This window comes from Lepisma saccharinum, chromosome 18 (assembly GCF_977018435.1).
Source record: "Lepisma saccharinum chromosome 18, izLepSacc3.1, whole genome shotgun sequence".
NCBI classification, from domain to species: domain Eukaryota; kingdom Metazoa; phylum Arthropoda; class Insecta; order Zygentoma; family Lepismatidae; genus Lepisma; species Lepisma saccharinum.
The window spans coordinates 14,255,294-14,277,433 of record NC_139246.1 but is presented as its reverse complement, the minus strand read 5'-3'; the positions used below and the strand labels follow the sequence as shown (position 1 = coordinate 14,277,433).

The following is a 22,140-nucleotide window of genomic DNA, read 5'->3' as shown; positions in this document are numbered from 1 at the left end:
GTAAAATACATAATTTTTAGGTGGACATTCATTTTCCAGGGGAGGGGGACGTGGCCCCTTATTGCCCCCCTTTCCGCACGCTTATGTGTGGGTCCAGTACCGATTAGTGTATCTGTGCATAAAGTGGATTTAAAAAAGCAATACAAATGCATACAAACGTCGAATATTTTTTATTCTAAAAATAGTTGTTTGTCACGACGACGTAAAAAATCCAGCACAGAAGGAATCAAAAAGGATACACCTTATCTGCAAAAGCCACAAATATGTCGGAAACTCCCTTTCCGCTGTGAAGGATGCAACTATTGTTCCGTCACAATAAGGATAGGCTTCCTTCTAAGAAACGCGACCCTACCTAAGGGCAAAGGTCGACAAGTATTAACGCTCTCCTTTCAAGTTTTGTCACCACTACAGTGCTATACTTGACAGCGAACTGGATATAGTGCGCTGAGCTGCAAGTTACAAATTTTCTACTTCCCAGTTTAAGCACTGTTATTGGAATTCTGTCTGAGCAAGGTATGTACTTTGCAGTGTTCGGAAGGTTGTTTTTTTTAAAATAAACTTAGTTCGAGTTACTTGGTTAAGAAAGTAATCGAGTTACGTTTACTCATTTTAAAAAATAACTGCTGGAAATTTTCTTCCAAATATATTAGACACAATCAACGATCATTAATTGTAATTAAACAAATATACGAACACTTACCTGTGTTTCATGTCTCTGGAGTGGGATCCATGAGTATTATCAGAAACATTGCTTCGCTAATGGACATATTGATAAAAGCAGAACATTTAGAAAAAGATAATATGAGGTTTCAGATGAGTGATGCAAAGCTTTCAACAGTGGGATCCATGAGTACTGTGCAAATTGTCCATGACTATTTTCAGTAATTTTTCTGTCACATCTTATGTGTTTTTAAGCGATGGATTTTTAAGTATTCTGGTGCAGAAGTTGTCAACAGCTTGTTTTCAGTTTTGTATTAATTCTTGAAGCTGTTATTGGGTCAAATAAAGTGCGCGAACATGGTGATGGACAATTTGCACGGTAATACTCATCGATCCCACTGTACACAATGTAAGTCTTCATATATGAATAGAATAGTAGTACAAGAAAAATATAACAGCGGCCTTCCCAAAGGGCTTTTTGCTATCTTGTAAACATAATTGTTTTAAGCCTGCGTTGCCAGCGCGCTAGAAGGCGAGAGGAGAGCGCGTTGCACGTAGGAACAGTATGTTACTGGCAGGAAATAGAATATGACTAAATAATAAATATGAAAAATGGAGCCTTTGCTAGATATTAAGAAGTGTTTACATTAATCAATGAGGATCGAAGGCGGGAGTATTAACTCTCGTAGCTGTTCTTGATTAAAAATGACACAACTTTGTGCTCTGCTAGACTAATGTCCACTATACCTACTTTTAAAGTACCGGTAGTATCCGACTGATGTGCGTTGCTTTTGAGTTTGTGTTTTAAGTCCACTTTATGCACAGATAGGCTAATCTGGACTGAGTCTACAATTTAAAGTGGGATCCAAATCATTATGTTTCTATATTAGGTATCGAACCCGGGACCCCTTGGTTACAAAGCGACGATGTTACCAATACACTATCGGTGTGGTTCCCTAGCTTTGAATCAAACAGGCCATCCCTTGCTAACAACACGACGTGGAGGCAAAACTGTGATTTACATTCAAAAATTTTTTTTTTAAAACAAAATTTTGCGATCTCATTGTTTCTTAGTTACTTATAATACGACAACAGATATAACAAAAACGAATTAATACAGTTTACTTCAAGAAGTAATAGTGTTACGGTTTCAGTTACTTATTACATTAATAGTTACTTTTGCTTGAAACGTTTTAATTGGAAAGGCTTGTTTTCAGACCGCGCCATATTTCGCAAATGGGACTATTGAATAAACAATGACAGCACTAATGAACACTGAACAACGACTTAATGAGTGTAATTAATATCTTAAATTCTTCCCGAACGCACTGTTTATAATTAAGAAACCGCCCCTGGCCTCAACAATTGATAGATGCTTGCCCTTTCCCAGAGCACGTTTATGGGTGAAAGTCGCAAGATATGTGTAGATATCAGGTCAATATCGGTTACATTTCAAAACACGTTCGTTTGTCACGGTCAATGCGTTCGACAATTGCATAACTGAATTGTATTTTTAAAAGGCCTCTGTTCGGAGCCATGACGCTGGGTTTTTGGAAAGTATCATGAATGGATGCTTTTTGACCCTCTCATTGTTGGTGTTCCGCTTATGTTATCATCAGATTACTGGCCAAAAGAATAAGATCACGACTTAGCTTTCTGTTATTTTTTTTAAACTTCATTTTTAAAGACAGGGATTTTAAAGTATACTATGTTTCATCAATACATTGATTGGTTCTGTTTATTTTACTTCGGTTTTCTGCCACTTTTGGCGTTGTAGCGCGCTGTGATAACCACTCCGCCGCCCTCCTAAATGTATTAAACCACAAACCATAAATCAATCAACAAATTAAGTTTTTATGTTGTGGATTAATATTCGTCACTCTTCTTGCTCACTCACATTACGAAGATGAATGGTGAATTGAATATGTCTTACTGAAGATTCGAACCCCGGACCTTTGACTTTGTAGCCGATTACGTCACCCAGTCCTCCACACAGCGCGAAATACAGAACTATTCCCGTACTGTTGGAAGAAATTTATAACTATTTAGTGCTGTTGGGAGAAATTTACAACTATTTAGTGCTGTTGAGAGAAATTTACAACTATTTAGTGCTGTTGGGAGAAATTTAAAACTATTTAGTGCTGTTGGAAGAAATTTACAACTATTTAATGCTGTTGGAAGAAATTAACAACTATTTATTGCTGTTGGAAGAAATTTACAACTATTTATTGCCGTTGGAAGAAATTTACAACTATTTAGTGATGTTGGAAGAAATTTACAAATATTTATTGCTGTTGGAAGAAATTTACAACTATTTATTGCTGTTGGAAGAAATTTACAACTATTTATTGCTGTTGAAAGAAATTTACAACTATTTAGTGCTGTTGGAAGAAATTTACAACTAGTGCTGTTGGAAGAAATTTACAACTATTTAGTGTTGTTGGAAGAAATTTACAGCTATTTAGCGCTGTTGGAAGAAATTTACAGCTATTTAGTGCTGTTGGAAGAAATTTACAACTATTTAGTGCTGTTGGAAGAAATTTACAACTATTTAGTGCTGTTGGAAGAAATACAGAACTTTTACCTCTGCTGTTGGATGAAATATAGTGATCTAAGGTAGGAATTTTTCCGGCCTTCTCCCCGCATAAAGCGGCCCTGGGGCTCACCCAGTCTGAAGTCAATGGTAACTGGGGGCAACCTTTGGGAGTAAAGGCGGCCGGAACGTGGTCCTGATCACATCACCTCCAAAATGACTGAGATCGAGAATGTGTGGAGCCCTACATAACCTAAATGTGCCTTTATGACATCGACCTGCGTGTCATAGGTTTCAGCACGTCACGCAACAACGCCAGGAATCCCGGGTTCGAATCCTGGTATGAGAATAGGTGATTTTATGAATGTCCCTTCATCAATTTCATCATATCATCCACTCATCTTCGTCATTAGCCAAAAGTGGCACAAAAGCGAAGTAAAATAAACATGGACGTACGTAGGATTTTTTCCAGGAAGGGGCAAGGAAGGTATTTTTTCCAGGGGGGCAAACAAGGGACATTTCCCACAATAAGAGTGTTGTTCCCTCAAAAAACATTGCTTAAATTTGAATTTACCATGTTCGTGCAATAATTAACACATATTATTGTGGCTGAAATGAAATTATATGTGTGAAATATATAATTTTCGGTTGACTTTCATTTTCCAGGGGGGCACTGCCCCCTTGCCCCCCCTCCGGACGTCCATGAAAATAAACCTTATTAATTGTACGTAAACAAGAAAAATCTTATTGTTCTATGTTGACAACGAACCATGATACATCTTTGGAGCGGGAAATTTAGGGAGCATTTAAAATTTTCAAGAACAAGTTGATTTTCTTAAAAATGTCAAGGCTACATTTGGAAATTCGTTGAAGAATAAAGCTTAAGACTTTGATGTTCGTTCTCAGAACTCGTATCATAAGATCAGAGAATATGGTGAAAACGAATTACAGGATGAATCCTTATCCAGGATGTTCTTTACAGGAAAAAAATATGAAAATTATGACCAAAAAAATTAAACGTAAAATGTTGCTAACTACAGCGGTATTCAAACATGCGACCTTCAAATGACCAGTTAACCTTTTTACTGGCACTGACCTGCGGTGTCATTGCATCAAGGTTAATGCTAAGAAAATCTTGCTTGCATCTGCCAGGAAACAATAGCCCCATCTCCCACACATTACCACCACCACGCTTCTCAAAATTAAGCTCTCGACAATGACATCGTTATTCACGCAAGCCCTTCCAGCAAATCCAAATGCAAGAAGTCGAAGGCCCACACTGTTAGCCACGAGCAGAATGCAACTGTAATGTAAAAATCCGTTAAGCGTGTTTCCACGACACGGAAGGGCAGGGTGCAAAAACAGATTTGAGGAACGCGTTCGATCAAGTACTGTTATAACCCGGCCTTGCAGGCTCTTGATGGAAGAGGCCTCCACAGTGCATTCAGTGTGGTCGTTGATGACATCCTCAGAGGCTTTGCCTGTTTCTCAACAGACGGTTCTGAGAAAAAGTGCTTCATCACCTCGAAGCCTGAAATTACCGATTTGGTATTTCCTCTAGCCGTATTCAGGCTAGCAGGAAAACAAGGCAAGGTTATCTCTTGGTCCAGACTTAAAAAGGGGACTTGGCTTCTGGAGCAAGGGCAGTAAGCAAGGGGGCGCTGAAGAACATTATACCAAAGGTAAGCCATTTTCTATCTCTTCCTGATTTTTTGTTACTTAACGTCTCTTTTCTGCCACTTTTAGTTAATCGTGTCTATGAGGATGAGTGATGATATGATGAAATTGATGAAGGGACATTCACAAAGAACACCCATGTCCTGGCCGGGATTCGAACCCCAGCCACTACTCCGCCACGAAGGTTACTGTGAACACTTTCAAATTTTTGTCAACCAGTGCTGGAAGTGGAGGGGGCGAGGGGATGTGGGTGATAGGGAACGGAACTTTATGTGCTAAAAAACTCAGAAATATTTTTTTATGTGTCATAAATGTTGAAAATATGTGATAAAGACAGGAAAATATGTGACAAAAAAATGGTAACAAAAACAAAATATTACATGCATTTTAAACACCTCAAATCAGTTTCTAAATGCTTACCTCTTAGCGAGATATTTTTTGGAAGAGTTGCAGTGGATCACAATAGTTTTTTTACAACTTCTCCGCTGTAAATCTGTGACGATTATCTCTAAAAAGCACCTTATATTGTGAGAAAAACGCTCCATGTCACAAGAAACAATTCTTGTATATTTGAAGCACGAAATGTCATTAACCTTGAAGTTTTCCAAAGCTTCCTCTTCCTCTACTTCACCTTCCAAAACACGAGCAATTTGGCACAAAGTTTGAAAACCTTGGTTTTTTTTCCAAAAATTTCTGTACATTTAGACATTAGCACTTGTGCGTTAGATCCAGTGGGGGTAGTATTTTCCCCCAATAGAATCATAGGCGAGGCGCCAGAAGTCTGCCAGCGAGCGTGTTCAAAGACAAAACAAACGTAACACTCTCGATATGAAAGAGGTGCGGAGAATAAACATTTTTCCTTCGAGGATTTCGAGGTAGCTGAAGTCAATGAGCGATTTTATGTATTTAAAGTGAAAATTTGCAAAATATGTATTTACATACGGAAAACTGGAAAATATGTGTTTTATGTAAAATAAAATTTGCTGTGTTGACATATAAGGCTATGATCAGAATGTTGGCAAAAACGAGGGTCTCTACCTTATCGCAGAAAAAAACATATATTTACCTGAAGTTCCGTCCTCTAGTGATAACATATCCCAAGCTAACATACTTTTTCTCTAGGCAGACCCTCAGTTGTATCATTGTCATGTTAAGCCATAGGAGCATCCTCCAAGCTAATATCATGGCTCGTTCAAACATTGCCAGTACTAACATTTTCACTTCAAGCGCTGGCGAAACCTGTCCATAACCTTTCATGGTGAATAGAGCACATTCCAGGCAATGATTCCAATTGATCCAAGTGCTTCCCAGATGGCGTAGTGGTAAAGTAATAGCATTGGAATCATTGGTGGCAGATTAATGCCATCTGTCATGTGAATGGTTGACTTATTTTCTGTTTGCCTGATTCCCATCAACATCGCGAATTACTCTTTTGGCAATTCACGAGTTCTTGCTACAGAGCATTCCCTGCCATTCGCTACGAGACTCGGCGGCAAGCGGCCCGGCATCAGAGCTTGTCTTTCCCGGTGAACGGGTCCGCGACAGTCGCTTATATTAAACCTCGTAAAAAAGTTTAGAGTAACAGGGTCAGTTCTGAAGAAAAGTGGAAAGAAAATGGGGAAATAAAGTGTACAAAGACAATCCGCACACCATCCGTGAGTTAAAAGAGAGCATTGTACGAAAAATCGGGAGAATTACAGTAGACGAAATTGCACGTGTAAGTGCCAATTTCCTTCGGAGATGCCAAGAATGTGTTGCAGCAGAGGGACATCATTTTCAACACCTTCTGTAGTCAAGGTTAGTACACAATACGAAAACTGTAGTTTTAATAGCCGACTCTAGCGACTGTCGCGGACCCGTTCACCGGGAAAGACAAGCGCTGATGCCGGGCCGCTTGCCGCCGAGTCTCGTAGCGAATGTCAGGGAATGCTCTGTAGTTTCAGACGTGTGAAAAGAGGTGATAGCTTAATTTCAGACGCCGAGAAGGAAGGGGGATTCCCAATTACTCTTATGGTAATTCAATATGAAAATAATTGAACTGAATTGTTAAGTTCTTTATGCACATATAGGCTGATCGGGGCTGGACGTACATTTTAAAGTGTGATCCGAATCACTGTCCAATGTGTCTCCACTGAGTATCGAACCCGGAGTCCCTTGATTACAAGGTGACCATGTGAAAAGAGGTGACAGCTTAATTTCCGATATCGAGAGGGGTGATAGCTAATTACTCAATTCAGCTTTATTTATTTATTTCAGAAATTGAAGGCGTATCAAAAGAGGCGACAGCTTAATTTGAGACGTCTAAGTGGGAGAAGAGGGAGGGATGTGCACAGTTAGGTTTCGGCATCTAAGAACAACCCCTCTAATCTCATTTTTATTTCTGCGCAGCAGTAAAATGTTTGCAAACAGAAGGGCACCACAAGAAGTGAAATTTCCCAGGAACGAATACGATTGTATTTAAACCGTTCTTCATCGCTTGTAGAGAATTGAAACCATTTTGTTTGACTGTATTTACTGTTACACATAGGTGTGGTACCGAAACGTAACGAGAGCAACACCAGACTTTTCGAGACTTGACGAGGCTGTAGTTCGAGACTTTGGTAAACTATAATGTGTGATATTTTACAGCAGAATTACTTTACTATGCGAAGGTACCTACCATGCGGGCATCTATCTGGTTTGCTTATCGTAATTCGTGAGTAGCAACTGTGAACTTGTACAGCGTGGTTGCGTATATTCAGGATAATATATTTTCTTTCGAGGGTTTGTAGCGCCGGAATGAGATGTCAAAGGGAAAATATTATTTTAAACAATTGTTTCTGTTTATAACATCTATGCAATGACATGCTGCATATGTTGTGTACCTATTCTTTATACAGGGTGTTCCGGGAGGAAACGGTAATACTTTGGGAACTGGTAGTATGCGTGGTTCTAAGCAAAAAAGTTCATATGAACATGAGTCCGATTTTGAACGATAACGGAGATATGAACAGAAATAAAAATGATGTAGGAAAACGTAAACAAAAACCGTAACAAGTAAAACATGGCAATGTAATGGTAATTGTGTAAGTAAATACGAGAAGGGACATGCTGATACTAATCTTTATTGCATGAATTTGTGGTGTAGAAGTAATTAGTACACGATAATTAAGTAATGAAGCAAGCAATAAATGTAGAACGGCTCATTTCAGTCGGTTGATCATTCAACATCTGAATTCCATTTTCCCTAATCGATGGATTGGTCGGTGTCATCGTCGTCGTGGTCTGGCGTGGCCACCTCGTTCTCCCGACCTAACCCCTCTTGATTTCTGTTTATGGGGTGGATGAAGCAGGAAATTTACCGGGAAAGGGTGAATACAAGGGATGAACTGCACATTCGCATTATGAATGCTGCTGCGTTAATCCTGGAACATCATCGGGAACTTTGTAGTGCAACACAAGAAGTACTCCGACGCGCTCAGAAGTGCATTGATGTCGGTGGTGGTATTTTTGAAAATCTTCTCTGACCTGCTATCATTTCTGTGGCCTTTTCCATCCTTACATTCGTTCATGTGAGTACTGGCCAGCAGGTGTTAACATTTCATTTTTCTACATTTATTTGGAGGCTCGAGATGAAACCCAGACTTGCCCGTCGAGACAGAGACGAGAACGAGACAGAGCTCGTCACACCCGAAACGAGGTGTCGTCTCATCAAGGAACCATCCCTAATGGAGTACTGCATGAGATGACTTTCGCTCGCCCGGACTAGTTCGTCTCTCCCACCCTTGAGCGTTTACAATGGAATATAATTCTAATGTGACAATAATCGTACACATATGTATGTAAAATAGCCGTCCTGGCAGTTTCAGCCCACAATCATACCGGGTGTTCCGTTCAAATCTCCCTAATTTTAATTAATCGTAGAAAAGAAAGTATGAATGATAGAGCAATGACATTTCAGAGGTTTGAAGAAAAACTCATAAATTTTATTTTCCACACACTAATACACACTACTACACCTCCACATGTGCCCCATTAGTAGCACGAACAATATCCAGTCTTCTTGCCATGTTCTCTCCAACATGTCCCCTGTTATTGTTGCAATCGCATCACGTATGCGGGTTCGTAACTCTGGAATGTTATTCACGTGAGTCACAAACACACGATCCTTCACGTAACACCAGAAGAAGAAGTCTAGCGGAGAGAGGTCAGGTGAACGTGGCGGCCACCGTATCGGTCCATCGCGTCAAATCCAGCGATTAGGAAATGTCGAATTGAGGGACCATAGAACATCCAGACTCCAGTGTGGGGGAGCCCCATCTTGTTGGAAGAGGATGTCCGGTTGTAGAGCAACTACATGGGGGTACACCAACTGCTCCAATATGTCCAAGTACACAGGGCCTGTTACTGTATCTTCATTGTAACAAACGGACCGATGATCCTGTCCTTCATTAGACCACACTAAACATTCAATTTTGGGCTATCGCGTACATGTTCTCTGTACACATGTGATTTTTCAGATCTCCAGATCCGTACGTTATGCCGGTTGACAATCCCCGACAAGTGATACGTTGCTTAGTCTGAAAACAAGACGTTGTCAAGGAAGTGAGGATTCTTGTCGATACGCTGCAGCATACCAAATTATTTGCGACACGGCTTCAATTGTTGCACAATCTGCACTTTATACAGATAAAACCGAAGCCGCTTGTGCAAATCTCGATGCATTGTTGTTGGAGGCACATTGAATTGCCTAGATGCCTGACCGATGGATTTACTCGGGCTTCTCTGAAACCCTGCTCGAATATCTTCCACCTTGTCCTCTGACACACGACGGCGAGCTCCACCAGATTGTTTTAGCACACTGCCGGTTGTTAGAAACTTACTAAACCGCAGCCTAATTGATTTAGCTTCAGGTGCAACTGCTCCGTACACTCGTCTGAAATTTCGTTGCGTTCCAATCACAGATTTCGTCTCAGCATACCACACCACTGCCTGCTCGCGATGTTGAACAGTCGCCATTTTTATTTATGCGACCCTGGCGCTGCGTAGTGAGCAAACGGACAACTTCAAGTCATGAAAACAAAACTCGAAGATCTGGCCTTTCATTTGGTGTTACAGTTATTCCACAATTCATCGTACTTCGTTCACTGTAATTAATTTTAATTAGGGAGATTTGAACGAAACACACTGTATGTTTCATTTTCACATATTAATATGTCGTTAAGATAGCCTAAACTACATTTTAACATGGAGGTGATGAGTATGTTCAATAAAGTTTCAATTTCACTGCGTCTGTCACTCCACGCCCCATATTTGAGGGCCCACTATCACAGAAAAATGACGATTATACGTGTACACTCACCTCACTTAGTTCTCCGGCAGTTTGTTTCTTTATACAGCATATTTGCAAAAGACACAATTCAACCTACACGTGTATCAATATACGCTGTATAAAACACATCTTACTACTAACTTCGTTGACCCTGTAGTGTGGGATCGATGAGTATTACCGTGCAAATTGTCCATCATCATGTTCGTGCATTTTATTTGACCCAATAAGAGTTTCAAGAATTAAAAGAAAACTCAAAACATGCTGTTGACGACTTCTGCACCAGCATACATAAAAATCCATCGCTTAAGAGACACATATAATATGAGAAAAATTAATGAAAACAGTCGTGGACAATTTGTCGAGCAATACTCGTGGTTCCCACTGTACTAGTGGGTTTCGAGCGTATACGGTTCGTTTTGCCTTTTCGAGCGTTATTCGCTCGAACGAAGAAGCTCCGTACGCTATCTAGCGTCATCCGTGCGAACTATTTCGCGCTCGAGCGAAATGCTCTTTCTGCAGCACTTAACTCAAATTAAACAATTAGGTTTAAGTGTATGGGTACGTAGCTATTTTGATGTGTCATTTCGTCACGGATTTAAATCATATTTTAAACACGTTTGTAGGCATAGCAATGGGAAGTTGAGCCTTTTTGACATCTAAACTTGTAATGAATCTTTAAATAGCAAGAGCATAGACGACGATCATTCCTCCCCTCCACCGTGACGTCCTTAGGGATTGATACGAATATATATATATATATATATATATCTTATGGCAAGAAGAGACTGCTTTGTGATTTAAATATTGCTAATTTTGCATATTTTACTATCAGATGTTTATTTTCGTTTCCAACCCCCTTTTCGGTACGCTTTTGCAATATAAAAACCTCGCCGTCTTGTAATCAAAGGTACAAGGTTTGGTACCTGGTGGAGATACATAGCGGTTTGGGTCCTGCTTTAAACTGCAGATCCAGTCTCTGCCTATCTCTGCATAAAGTGGACTTAAAAACAATAAAAGTTAAAATATACCCTCAAACTATAAAGAATATTACTGCTGTGAAACTCCTTGTCAAGAACAATATAAAACACATCGAACATTAGAAACCCTAAGACTTTGTGTTGCAACCACACGGTATTGACTGTGTCCAGGAGGTAAAGAAACGTTAGCTGCTAGAATGTGGTTTCCTGGATGTAGTTTTGAGTGATTTCCTTATATCCATGTTCTAGTCTGCTCCAATTTATCTGGCTTTAGCAGTCAAGTTCTATTGGTTTCTATTTACCAGACACCTTTTTGTAAACAGGTTCTATTAGCCAACACACTTTTAGTAGTCAGGTTCTATTGACCAGACACCTTCAACACACTTGATCTACTGGTCAGACACCTTTTCTATATCTGTTCTATTGATCCGACACGTTTTGTAAACATGTTCTATTTGTCAGACAGCTTAGCAGCTAGACTCTCTTGGCCAGACACCTTTAGTCGTCAGGTTCTATTGGTCAGGCACCTTTTGTGAACCAGTTATATTGATCAAACACTTTAGTAGTCAGGTTCTATTGGTCAGGCACCTTTTGTAAACTAGTTCTATTGATCAAACACTTTAGTAGTCAGGTTCTACTGGTCAGGCACCTTTTGTAAACCAGTTCTATTGATCAAACACATTTAGTAGTCAGGTTCTATTGGTGAGACACCTTTTGTAAACAAGTTCTATTGGTCAGATATCTCTATCAGCGAGGTTCTTTTGGTCAGATATCTCTATCAGCGAGGTTCTTTTGGTCATACATATTTTCCAGACATATTCTACTGGCCACACATGGTTAGCAGACAGTTTCTATTGGCTATGCACCTTTTGTAAACAGGTTAGATTTCTCAGACAGCTTTTGTAAGCTGGTTATGTTGGTCAGACAGATTTAACAGCCAGTTTCTATCGGTCATATACTTTTGTAAAGAAGCTCCATTGGCCACACAGCTTTTCTGACCCTATGTGATAGACTCGATACATGTTGAAGTCAGACCCCATTGATAGAGAGCTGCTGCAAACGAGCGTAATATACCGGGTGGCCAGAATAAAAGTTACCCAACTCAGAGCCCTCTGTAGCCTCTTTGAGGCATCGTAAAACTCTGAAATTTGGTGAAGCCACTATGCAGACCATGGGGAAAAGGATGGCGATAAAAAAAAATAAGAAGTTCAATTTTCCGCCACCAGGTTGAAATGTGGCGCTTTACTTCCATAATGACTTAAACTTCTCCAATTGGTTATGGATTTGCCTATACCTTGCAATCTTGCAATAAACAAGAGATTATTTTCTCGCAACTTGCAGCCACTAACAAATGTCTTTCTAATTAATAACTCAGCTAAATCACTTAACGTGAGTGCTGAACAAAACTTTGGAAGTGATCAGCATGCAATTAAATAAGAAAGAACGTGCATTGCTGGTGAAGTTGTTTTATCAGAACGGTAGTAATAGTACAGCTCCACGGCGAGGGTATCGTCATGCGAAAGGACTTCGAAAAGGGCCCATGACGACGCATGGGTTAAGAAAGATGATGAAGAAATTTGTACATGATTACAGCGTCACATTTCAACCTGGTGGCGGAAAATTGAACTTTTCTTTTTATCGCCTTCCTCTTCCCCAAGGTCTGAATAATGGATTCAGCAAATTTAAGAGTTCTACGATGCCTCAAACAGGCTACAGAGGGCTCTGAGTTGGGTAACTCTAATTCTGGCCACCAGGTACTTGAGATGAGAATCTAGTTAAATATGTCAAAGAGGGCGTTAGGACACTTTAATGTGAGGAGGCGTAAATGTAAATTAAAAACCAAAATGACTGACCCTAGTGCGAAATTATAGGAGCCCTTTGACGGTGACGTTTATAAATCAATGAATCTTTTCGCGTCTCGTACCCACGCTCTGTAGGCCTGACACCTTCTCTGCTAATTACTAATTGTGACCCACTTGAAGTTTAAAGACCTCACGGATCAGATTGGAGAGATTTTAACGGTTTTTCGGAGAGGGAGATTTTGTCACACCGGTGATTTTGGACAAACTAGGCTGAGGTCTTTGCAAGTGAAGTAGAAACAAGGAAGACTTTTGGGTGGAAGTGGTTGATCACCAGAGGAAGGAAATGGAAAAGATTGTTTGTTAGCTCCGCACGAAGACTTGCTCAGCGGGAATAAAACGTGACGTCACAGGCAACAGCACTTTGGAGATCTGCGATATAGTGGATGGCAAGGGTTAGCAGAACGTTTTCTAACTCTAGTACAATTTTTCTCTTCATTGATTGATTGAACTGTTAAGTCCACTTTATGCACAGATAGGCTAATTGGGACTGGATCTACAGCTTAAAGTGGGATCCGAAACAGTATGTGCTTCCACCGGGTATCGAACCCGGGACTCCTTGATTACAACTGCGCCATCCGGGAGGCCGGAAATTTCCTCTTGAAAGTGGATGAAGGAAGTCCCTCTGACGTCATGTGTGCGAGTAATCATTACTTACAAGTTAATCGAGACAATAGTTTGATTTTATAACTATCAAGTACAAGGAGTAGCATAGAATGTAATGCCGCCGCATGTGGCAAATTTTCGGCCTTTCTCACCTAGAAACTCCTACAAGACTTGAAATCAGGGTTGTTGATAGTCCAGGAACCCTTACATCCTAATGTGTTCTATTGGGTGCCGTAACAGGACCGGAATCTCTTTTCTCGCACAATTTAGATTCGGTCCAAGTTGCCTATTGTTTCATTGAACAAGGTTCCTGGACCGAATTTAAGTTGATCGGGAGAAAAAGGTTCCTGGACCGAATTGAAATACTTTGCACATTAGTTTCTTTACGGTCCAGAATCCATTTACGCTTGCTGATTTTCTGTCCTGGACCGGAATTGAATTTCTTTAAAATTCCTGAACCTTTAACAACCCTGCTTGACATAAAACCTAGAACAGAGAAGAAAATTAGAAATATTAAGAGAAATATAGAAGAAAGAAAGATGTAAAATCAGTAAGAGGAAAATGGATAATAGAAAAGGAAAGAGAAAGAGGTAAAAAGAAAAAAAGTGGACAGGGATATGAAAAGAAAGGAGAAAGAAGCAGACAAAGAGACGCGGGGTTAGTGAAAACATTTAGGGCGGGCAGGAAGATACGTGGTATTGCGAACATGTAGAAACAGTCCTGTTGTGCTTGAAGAGTCAACACTGTTATTGGTTATGTTATTGTGGGTACGTTAGGTTGGGTATATCGGTTCGTTAACCCCACGTACACTCTGTCCCAGCTAACTGTGGATCTGGCCAACGAAGACAAGTCTCTGCGCAAGTAGTGACGCGAGACTTCGCCACGTGAGAGGGGACGGAACTTAGTAATGTTATATGGTGCCGAAACCCGGGAATTACGTGGAGTTACCATCCTTCAAGCAGCGTGTAGTGCTTCGCTCTGGCCACTCGATTTCCCCCGGTACTCTGACGTTATGCTTCGCCTTGCTCCACGGTTAGCTGGGACAGAGTATAATCGACAGACTCAGAGAGAGACGTCCAGAAGAGGGAGGAGGTGTGGCAAGGCGGCCAGGTAGCTCGCGAAAAATGAATGTTGCAGGACGTTGCAGGAACGTAACTTCAAACTGAAGGAGTGTTTCTCGAGATGGGGGTATGCCTCGATTCCTCATAGAAATATATCTTTCTTGCCCAATTCTACGGACATCCATGGTTACACAGTAAACGCAGTACCAAATTTTTTTAGGTACTCCACAGAACATGGACGTTCACATTCAAGTTGGTCTAGTGCCCCTTAAATATAACAATTTTGTTTGTTTCTATTGGTCTTGTTTTCTTGCTTTATTTAGCAAACCATAATTTTTGGTCTTACCCTCGTCACCAGCAGTGTTGCCACATGAAGGGAAATTCGAACCAAATTTTGAACGAAATGGGATGAAAAATACCAAAATTCCATGTACATTTTAAGACACTAAATTCGAAAATAGTACATATTAGTACAGATTATGTACTATTTATTACTATTCTTTTTAAAGGTTTTAGTGAAGGGAAAAACAGTGCAAAAAGGGAAATTTTGTCCCTTGGAAAGGGAAATTATGCCCTCAGATTGTGGCAACACTGGTCACCAGACGGACAGTTTACATTTTAAAAGTAACTGTGTAATACAGTTACTTCGCGAAAAAAAGTAACTAAGAGTTATTCATTTTGAAACGTAACTCGGTTTCAGTTAGTGTTACTTTAAAAATTAACCCTAAGTTACGTTTACAGTTATTTCGCTTGCATGAACTACATGCGGACAATTTTCCTTTAATTTTTACACACGATCATGTAAAACGAACATTAAATTTCACTAAAATACAATAAAACTTCAAATGTTAAAATATGAAAATACAGAAGTAAGAAAATTTAAATTGAATTTTAATTGAAAAATGATGTCAATAAAAACATTTTGTCGTAACAAATGTGTATATATGAAGATTAATGATTTTCCTTATTAGTACTGAAATGTACGAAAAGTAACTCTTCATAACGTTACTCGTCACCTTATTTACAGTAAGTTATTTATTTTAAAAAAGTAACTAGTTACAGTTAGCGTTACTCGAAAAAGTACGTTGCATGTAACTCGTAACTTCCAAACACTGTGCTACATTTGACATACAGTAAAACCTCGTTAATCCGGACTAATGGGGGACTAAGTTGACCGGTTTAACGAAAGTCCGAATTAACTGAAATAACCTAAAAGAACAGTAGAAAGTGCATTAAAACTCCGTTTATAGGAACAAAACAGGTTTATTATGGTGTATTTAAAGGGCATAGGCCTAAATACACTAGACAGTACAGTACAAAGTCTGCGGAAAAACAGAATTTCATCAGTTGACTGACTTTTCTTTGGGAAGTTCTCTTGTTGACTTCTAGCCACATTTTAAACCTTGCATTCTGCATTTTTTTTTCATGGTCTTTTGCCTGTCCGGATTAAGCGAGGTCCGGATTAACGAGATTTTACTGTATTTTTGCATAAGTTTACATCCAATAATGTAACCCCTTTTTGTTGAAATTGGACTATCATATCTACCCAGGACACGCTTGTCTGCACTCATTTCACAGTGTACTATATAATAAAATAGTTCAAAGTTTCACCACCAGGGGGAAATATGGCGTTCAAATAACAAGCAGAAGTCGGAAAAGCAAAAATTTATTGAGTTTATGTCACTACAGCGGTGTTAAATATACCCGTCGTCAACACGAATGAGCCTTTGAAAGCATAAGACAGCGTGATCAACGGTCGCACGAAGCGTTTCCCAGGATGTTCTCATTCTGCACCACATTTCAGCGTCACATTTCTACCTGGCGGTGAAATTTTGGACTATTTTTCGGGGTTCAGAGCACCCTGAGTAGGGAAATTTTAATAATGTTCACCTGGTATAACGATGAGCAGGGAACTGATATGTAGTAAAAAAATGTGCTAAATATGTAAATAAATATTTAATTATTTTCACCAAAATATGGAGTTAAATATGAACTTAAAATTGTAAAGAAAAATACCTTTTTAATACTATAACACACTACACAAGCTACATAAAATACATTACACTTACATTGACATTAATTGAAAAAACATCACAAAATGTGTTTACATTTTCTGTTTCCAAAACAATAAATAACGTTCGAACGTGAATTTGCTTCTTTTGTCTAAGATATTGACCAAAACTGCGTTCAATATCGCAAATAGTACGTAATGGGAGTTTGAAATTTGTCAGTTATTCGCAAAAAATTAACTCAACTCTTTTGGTCAGACGGGGACATGTAGTTATTGCACGAATATGAAGTATATGTCGATTCTGAAATATGGAAAAAATATGAAAAAATAACTAAAATATATAAAATATGAACCAAAACCTAATATATGTAAAAATATGAAGAAAAAAACTGAATACTTCGAGCCTGCATATCATGATGCACAAAGATAATACAAAATATAACTGATTTCAGCTTCGTGCATAAATATGTATTTACATATAAATTCCTTCCCTGATGATGAGCTTACAGCAATACTGTGTAAGGTAGATGAGCCAAAGGTAGCGCGTGTTCCCAAGGTGGCCCACTTTATGACAATCATATTAGTAATTAACACAACTAACAAATGGCATTACATAAATATACCCAGTCCTCATCAGGCGCACCATGCAGAAATCTAACTGTCTCGGTCTGCCAGCAGCCATTTCAATTGTTATTTTGGAAGTGGAGACTGTGCAGACCAGTCCTCCACGGAGGTCGGCTATTCGTCGTTACTGTATGTAATGCATGTTAACAGTGGCGGCGATTGGGTTCAAAAACTGCAAACAATCAAACTTTGACACAAACGTGGATAAACATGTTTTCTTGAGCACAAGCATCATTTTAAGCCAACTAGCCGTGGGCCTCCTTTGGGACCCATGTGTCACCTTGGGAACAGATGTAACGGTTTTGTAATCCTTTTTTTAAAAAAAAAAAAGTTACAAGCAATGTTGCAAAACATCAATTTGGTACACGTTGTTAATTTGTTATAGGAATTATTTATTTTAATTTCAGTAGAGGTTTGTAAATTGCCCTAGAAGCTTATCTAGAGCCACTTTTGGTGAATAAGAAATAAGATTTATTTAACAGCGACAGTTTCATCTTTCTTCACAGATTATCCGAGATGACGGCTGGCTGCTCAAATTGCGGACCAACGCAGATGGGACCCTCCATGGGAGATGTTTGCGGAGGCCCAACCACCTACCTCTTCATGGTGATGCTGGAATCTCTTATCAAGACGATGTGTGACGTCGAAGACCCTTGCGGGAGACTTCGAGACTGCGAGTATGTGGAAGACGTCTACGACTTCATAGTCATCGGTTCAGGCCCTGCAGGCAGCGTCATCGCCAACAGGCTCAGCGAGGTCCCCCAATGGAAAGTCTTGTTGCTGGAGGCTGGTGGTGAGGAACCAACCGGTACGCAAGTTCCTTCCCTGATGGCACACTACCTTGGAACTGATCTCGACTGGCAGTACAAGACGGAACCAGAGAGTAAAGCGTGTCAAAGTTACCCAGAGCATCGTTGCGATTGGCCCAGAGGAAAGGTTCTAGGAGGGACGAGCGTTCATAATGGCATGATGTACATAAGGGGGAGCCCTAGGGACTTCGATCACTGGGAGGAGCTAGGGAACACCGGCTGGGGGTTTAAGGACGTTTTGCCGTACTTCAAGAAGTCCGAAGACAACAGGCAACTTGATCTTGTTGATAAGGGTTACCATGGAACCGGCGGGTACATGACGATCCAGCAATTCAATGACAGGCCCGCAATGACTGAGGACATTTTAGCTGCTGGGAGGGAGTTGGGGTATGCTCAGAATGATCTGAACGGGAGGAACAACACGGGAGTGTCGGTAGCGCAAACGTTTAGCAGGAATGGCGCAAGGATGAGCGCTTCTAAAGCCTTCCTCAGGCCCATAAAGAATAGAAACAACTTCCATGCTCTCCTCAACGCCACGGCCAGCAGGATCCTCATCAATCCTTACTCAAAGCAGACGTACGGTGTCGAGTACATTAAAGATGGCGTCACGAAGAACGTGTTCGTCAGGAAAGAAGTTGTCGTGTCCGGTGGAGCAGTCAACTCTCCTCAGCTGCTGCTGCTTTCTGGAATAGGTCCTAGGGAAGATCTGGATCAGTTCGGCATCCAGGCCATCCAAAACCTACCCGTAGGACAAAACCTTCACAATCATGTAGGATTCGAGCTGCTGTTCGAGATCGACGAGCCACCTACCAGGCAGTTAACGAACGAGACATCAAGAATGTACCTGGAGTCTCAAAAGGGTCCGATGTCAAGCACTGGACTCTCGCAGATCACCGCATTGGTCAAGAGCAAGTACGCAGACCGTGACGTCAACCAGGCAGACCTTCAACTCTTCTTCGGAGGGTATCTAGCCAGCTGCTCGAAGGAAGGAGAAAAGGAAGAGATGGAAAGCTCAGAACAGAAGCGCCATATTGGAATCTACCCGACAGTCCTTCACCCCAAGAGCAAAGGAGTATTGAAGTTGAAGTCAGCAGATCCTTTGGAGCATCCTCTGATCTATGCCAACTACCTGACGGACGACTACGACGTGAAGATGCTGGTCGAGGGGATAAAATTCGGAATCGCCCTCACGAAGACTGAAGCTCTGAGGAAATACAACTTCAGGCTCATCACTAAACCAGTCGAAAGCTGCAAAGAGTTCGAGTTCGGCACGGACGAGTACTGGGCATGCGCAGTGAGGTACGACACAGGGGCGGAGAACCACCAAGCAGGCAGCATCAAGATGGGACCAGCAGACAAAACAGACTCCGTCGTGGATCGTAAACTTCAAGTTTACGGCGTGAAGGGTCTGAGGGTCGCCGACGCTTCCATAATGCCTGAAGTTACCAGCGGAAACACTGAAGGCCCGACGATTATGATTGGCGAAAGAGCTGCTGACTTCGTCAAAGACAAATGGCTTCCCAAGAATACCAACCCGAGAATTCAAAGTCCGAATGCAAGAAAAACGTTCCGTTGGAACGGAAGACCGTATTTTCTACATCCTTATCATAACCATTCTTTCCATCGTCAATTCAGACGTTCATGATGTATCTCTAGGTAATTTTTACCATGCATTCTAAACCACACAACCAACAAATGTCGAGAAATGGGCTAGTGACTTATACTACAGCATGTGCCTGTTTCGAAAGCTTACAAAACACAAGGAAAACTTGAGTTTTTGGATATGATGATTTTGTCATACAATACATTATGTTGTTCTAAGAAGTCTTTTCGACCGTAAATGTCTGAATGTCATGTAAGAGTAAGATTGAACACATATTTAGTTTTTACATCTTTTTACTCATTTATCAGTAACTTATTTCTTCAGTTCGTAAGATATGATAGTTTTCACCAATAGACATATTACATTTTGCAAAACGTGAATGTGAATTTATGTCTTCTTCATATGCACACACGAATTGCAGGTATTATAGGAAAACACAATCAAAAATTAGATTGAATTTGATGCTGAACGTCTGTTATTTTGTATTTGTTATATTTTACAATATTAAAAACTTTAAAGTATTTTAATATATGTTTTGGCACTAAGCGGTATACGTAGGTTACATTTATCTGAAAAATCCATTACTTTTTAGTCTTAGTAGAAGAAAGCTTATTCTAATGAGTACAAACGAATGTAGGTGACAGCAATAATTTTGATACTTTAAAACTTAATTAACTGAACCATTTTAACGTATTGCATTATGCAAACAGTATTGTACCTACCACTGACAGAGTATTATTATCTTTAAGCATGCTTGTATATGTACGTGTATCATTATAATTGAAAATCTTGGGAGATATTTAATGCACATTTACAAGTTTTTATCATAGTTCCAATCACGAACTGGCTGTTCTTGTGAATTCAAACAACAGAAAACTTTCAATTTTAAACTGAAAGTGAATATTTAATATTCAATTGGAAATTATAAAGTATTGAGAAATTTCACGATTAATTCTCGTGTAAAATTTGTGATATACGTGAAATTATACGTTCTGCATATTTGTATTAATCTGAGAAATGAATTCTAGAATGTTTATGATGTAATGTTGTTTTGAAATTCTCTGTGGTAGATCTAAATGCAGTTATTATCTAATTCAGATTGTTTATTTTAGAACACTAGAAACTGCTACTCGATTGATTAATGAATTTGTTATCTTTGTCATTAATTCAAATTATGGAGTTACGAGTGAGGAAATAAAACTATTCTTGTGATGTGTTATTCCAGTTAATGCCACTTGTATTAATGTAAGTACATTCATGAAACTAAGGTTTGTGGTATGCTGACATTATTCTCAATTTAGCTAATGGGTACTGTGCCTATAGATTATAAAGTGCGATTCGAACAACCATATCTCCACCGGGGATCGAATTCAGTATTGATTATAAGGCGACAACGCAGTGAATTTGTAGAAGTTTCGAAGAATAGATAAAACTTCATGAGTGAAACTAGAGTGTAACTTAATTCTTTCAGGTACTACCTACATGGTTAAGTTTGTAGATATTGCTTGTGTTATCATGTCCATGCAATAATAATACAAGGGACTGTCAAATAAAAACCTTAATTTGATTTCGTTTTTTATCTAGTAGATTTCTACGTGTAGAGTAACACAAGTTTGTTGCATATTAGTATATTTCCTTGCTGATCCACATATAGTTTCAAGTCTGTATATCTCAGGAAGAAGAATCTTTGGGATGCACGCGCAGTCACCCAGAGCCAGGATTTTGATGGCATTTCATCTTTTAACTGGTGCAACGTAGACATTGCTAAGTAGTACAGAAATCCTGAACACCCTCCTCAGGTTGGAGAAATGTAATTTTTTGGACATTTTTTACCATTTTTAATTTTAGGCCATTTTTTAAAAATTTTGCGTCAATTTTTGGTCATTTTTTAAAACTTTTGTGTCATTGCATGCTGAAACATAAGAAGTTCAACAATTTCTGCTTTGTCTGCATGTTATCTTGTGGTACTTGCTCTGTGTTTAACTACCAGCGCAACAAAGCCTGTCTGAAAATCGCGAAATGCAATATTGTCGAGTTTCTTATTCACAGTCCGTACAAAACAACAAGGTGAAGAAGCAATTCTTAAATTGTTTGTTTCGGATTGAACAAAAAAGTTTATTTTGAAAATTAACAATAATGTTATTGATTGTGATCCGTAAAGTAAGTGTACAAAATATATATACTATTTTCAATAAGGAGATTGAGTTTTGTACGAATTCTTGACTCATTTTTCAAAGATTTTAGGTCATTTTACAGGATTTGTGTTGTCATTTTAAAGGTCATTTTTCAAAGATTTTTAGGTTATCAAAATCCGGCCCCTGCGTTATGACCCATCTACCTGCAAACTGAAGCCATTGTCGTACTTCTCTCTCCATTCGTACACTTGCTGGCGTGGTAATCATTGAATAG

At 39.6% G+C, this 22,140-nt stretch overlaps 1 pseudogene across 2 annotated transcripts; it reads left to right on the top strand.

Moving 5' to 3' along the window:
* Positions 1-364: 364 nt before the first annotated feature.
* Positions 365-21,353, top strand: LOC146002407 (glucose dehydrogenase [FAD, quinone] pseudogene; annotated as a pseudogene). Of its 2 annotated transcripts, none has more exons than XR_014443701.1 (2): positions 365-513; positions 17,826-21,353. The product of XR_014443701.1 is annotated as a glucose dehydrogenase [FAD, quinone] pseudogene, transcript variant X2 (transcript). The 2 variants fall into 2 exon arrangements; XR_014443700.1 differs by lacking the exon at positions 365-513 and adding an exon at positions 4,453-4,875.
* Positions 21,354-22,140: the final 787 nt, after the last annotated feature.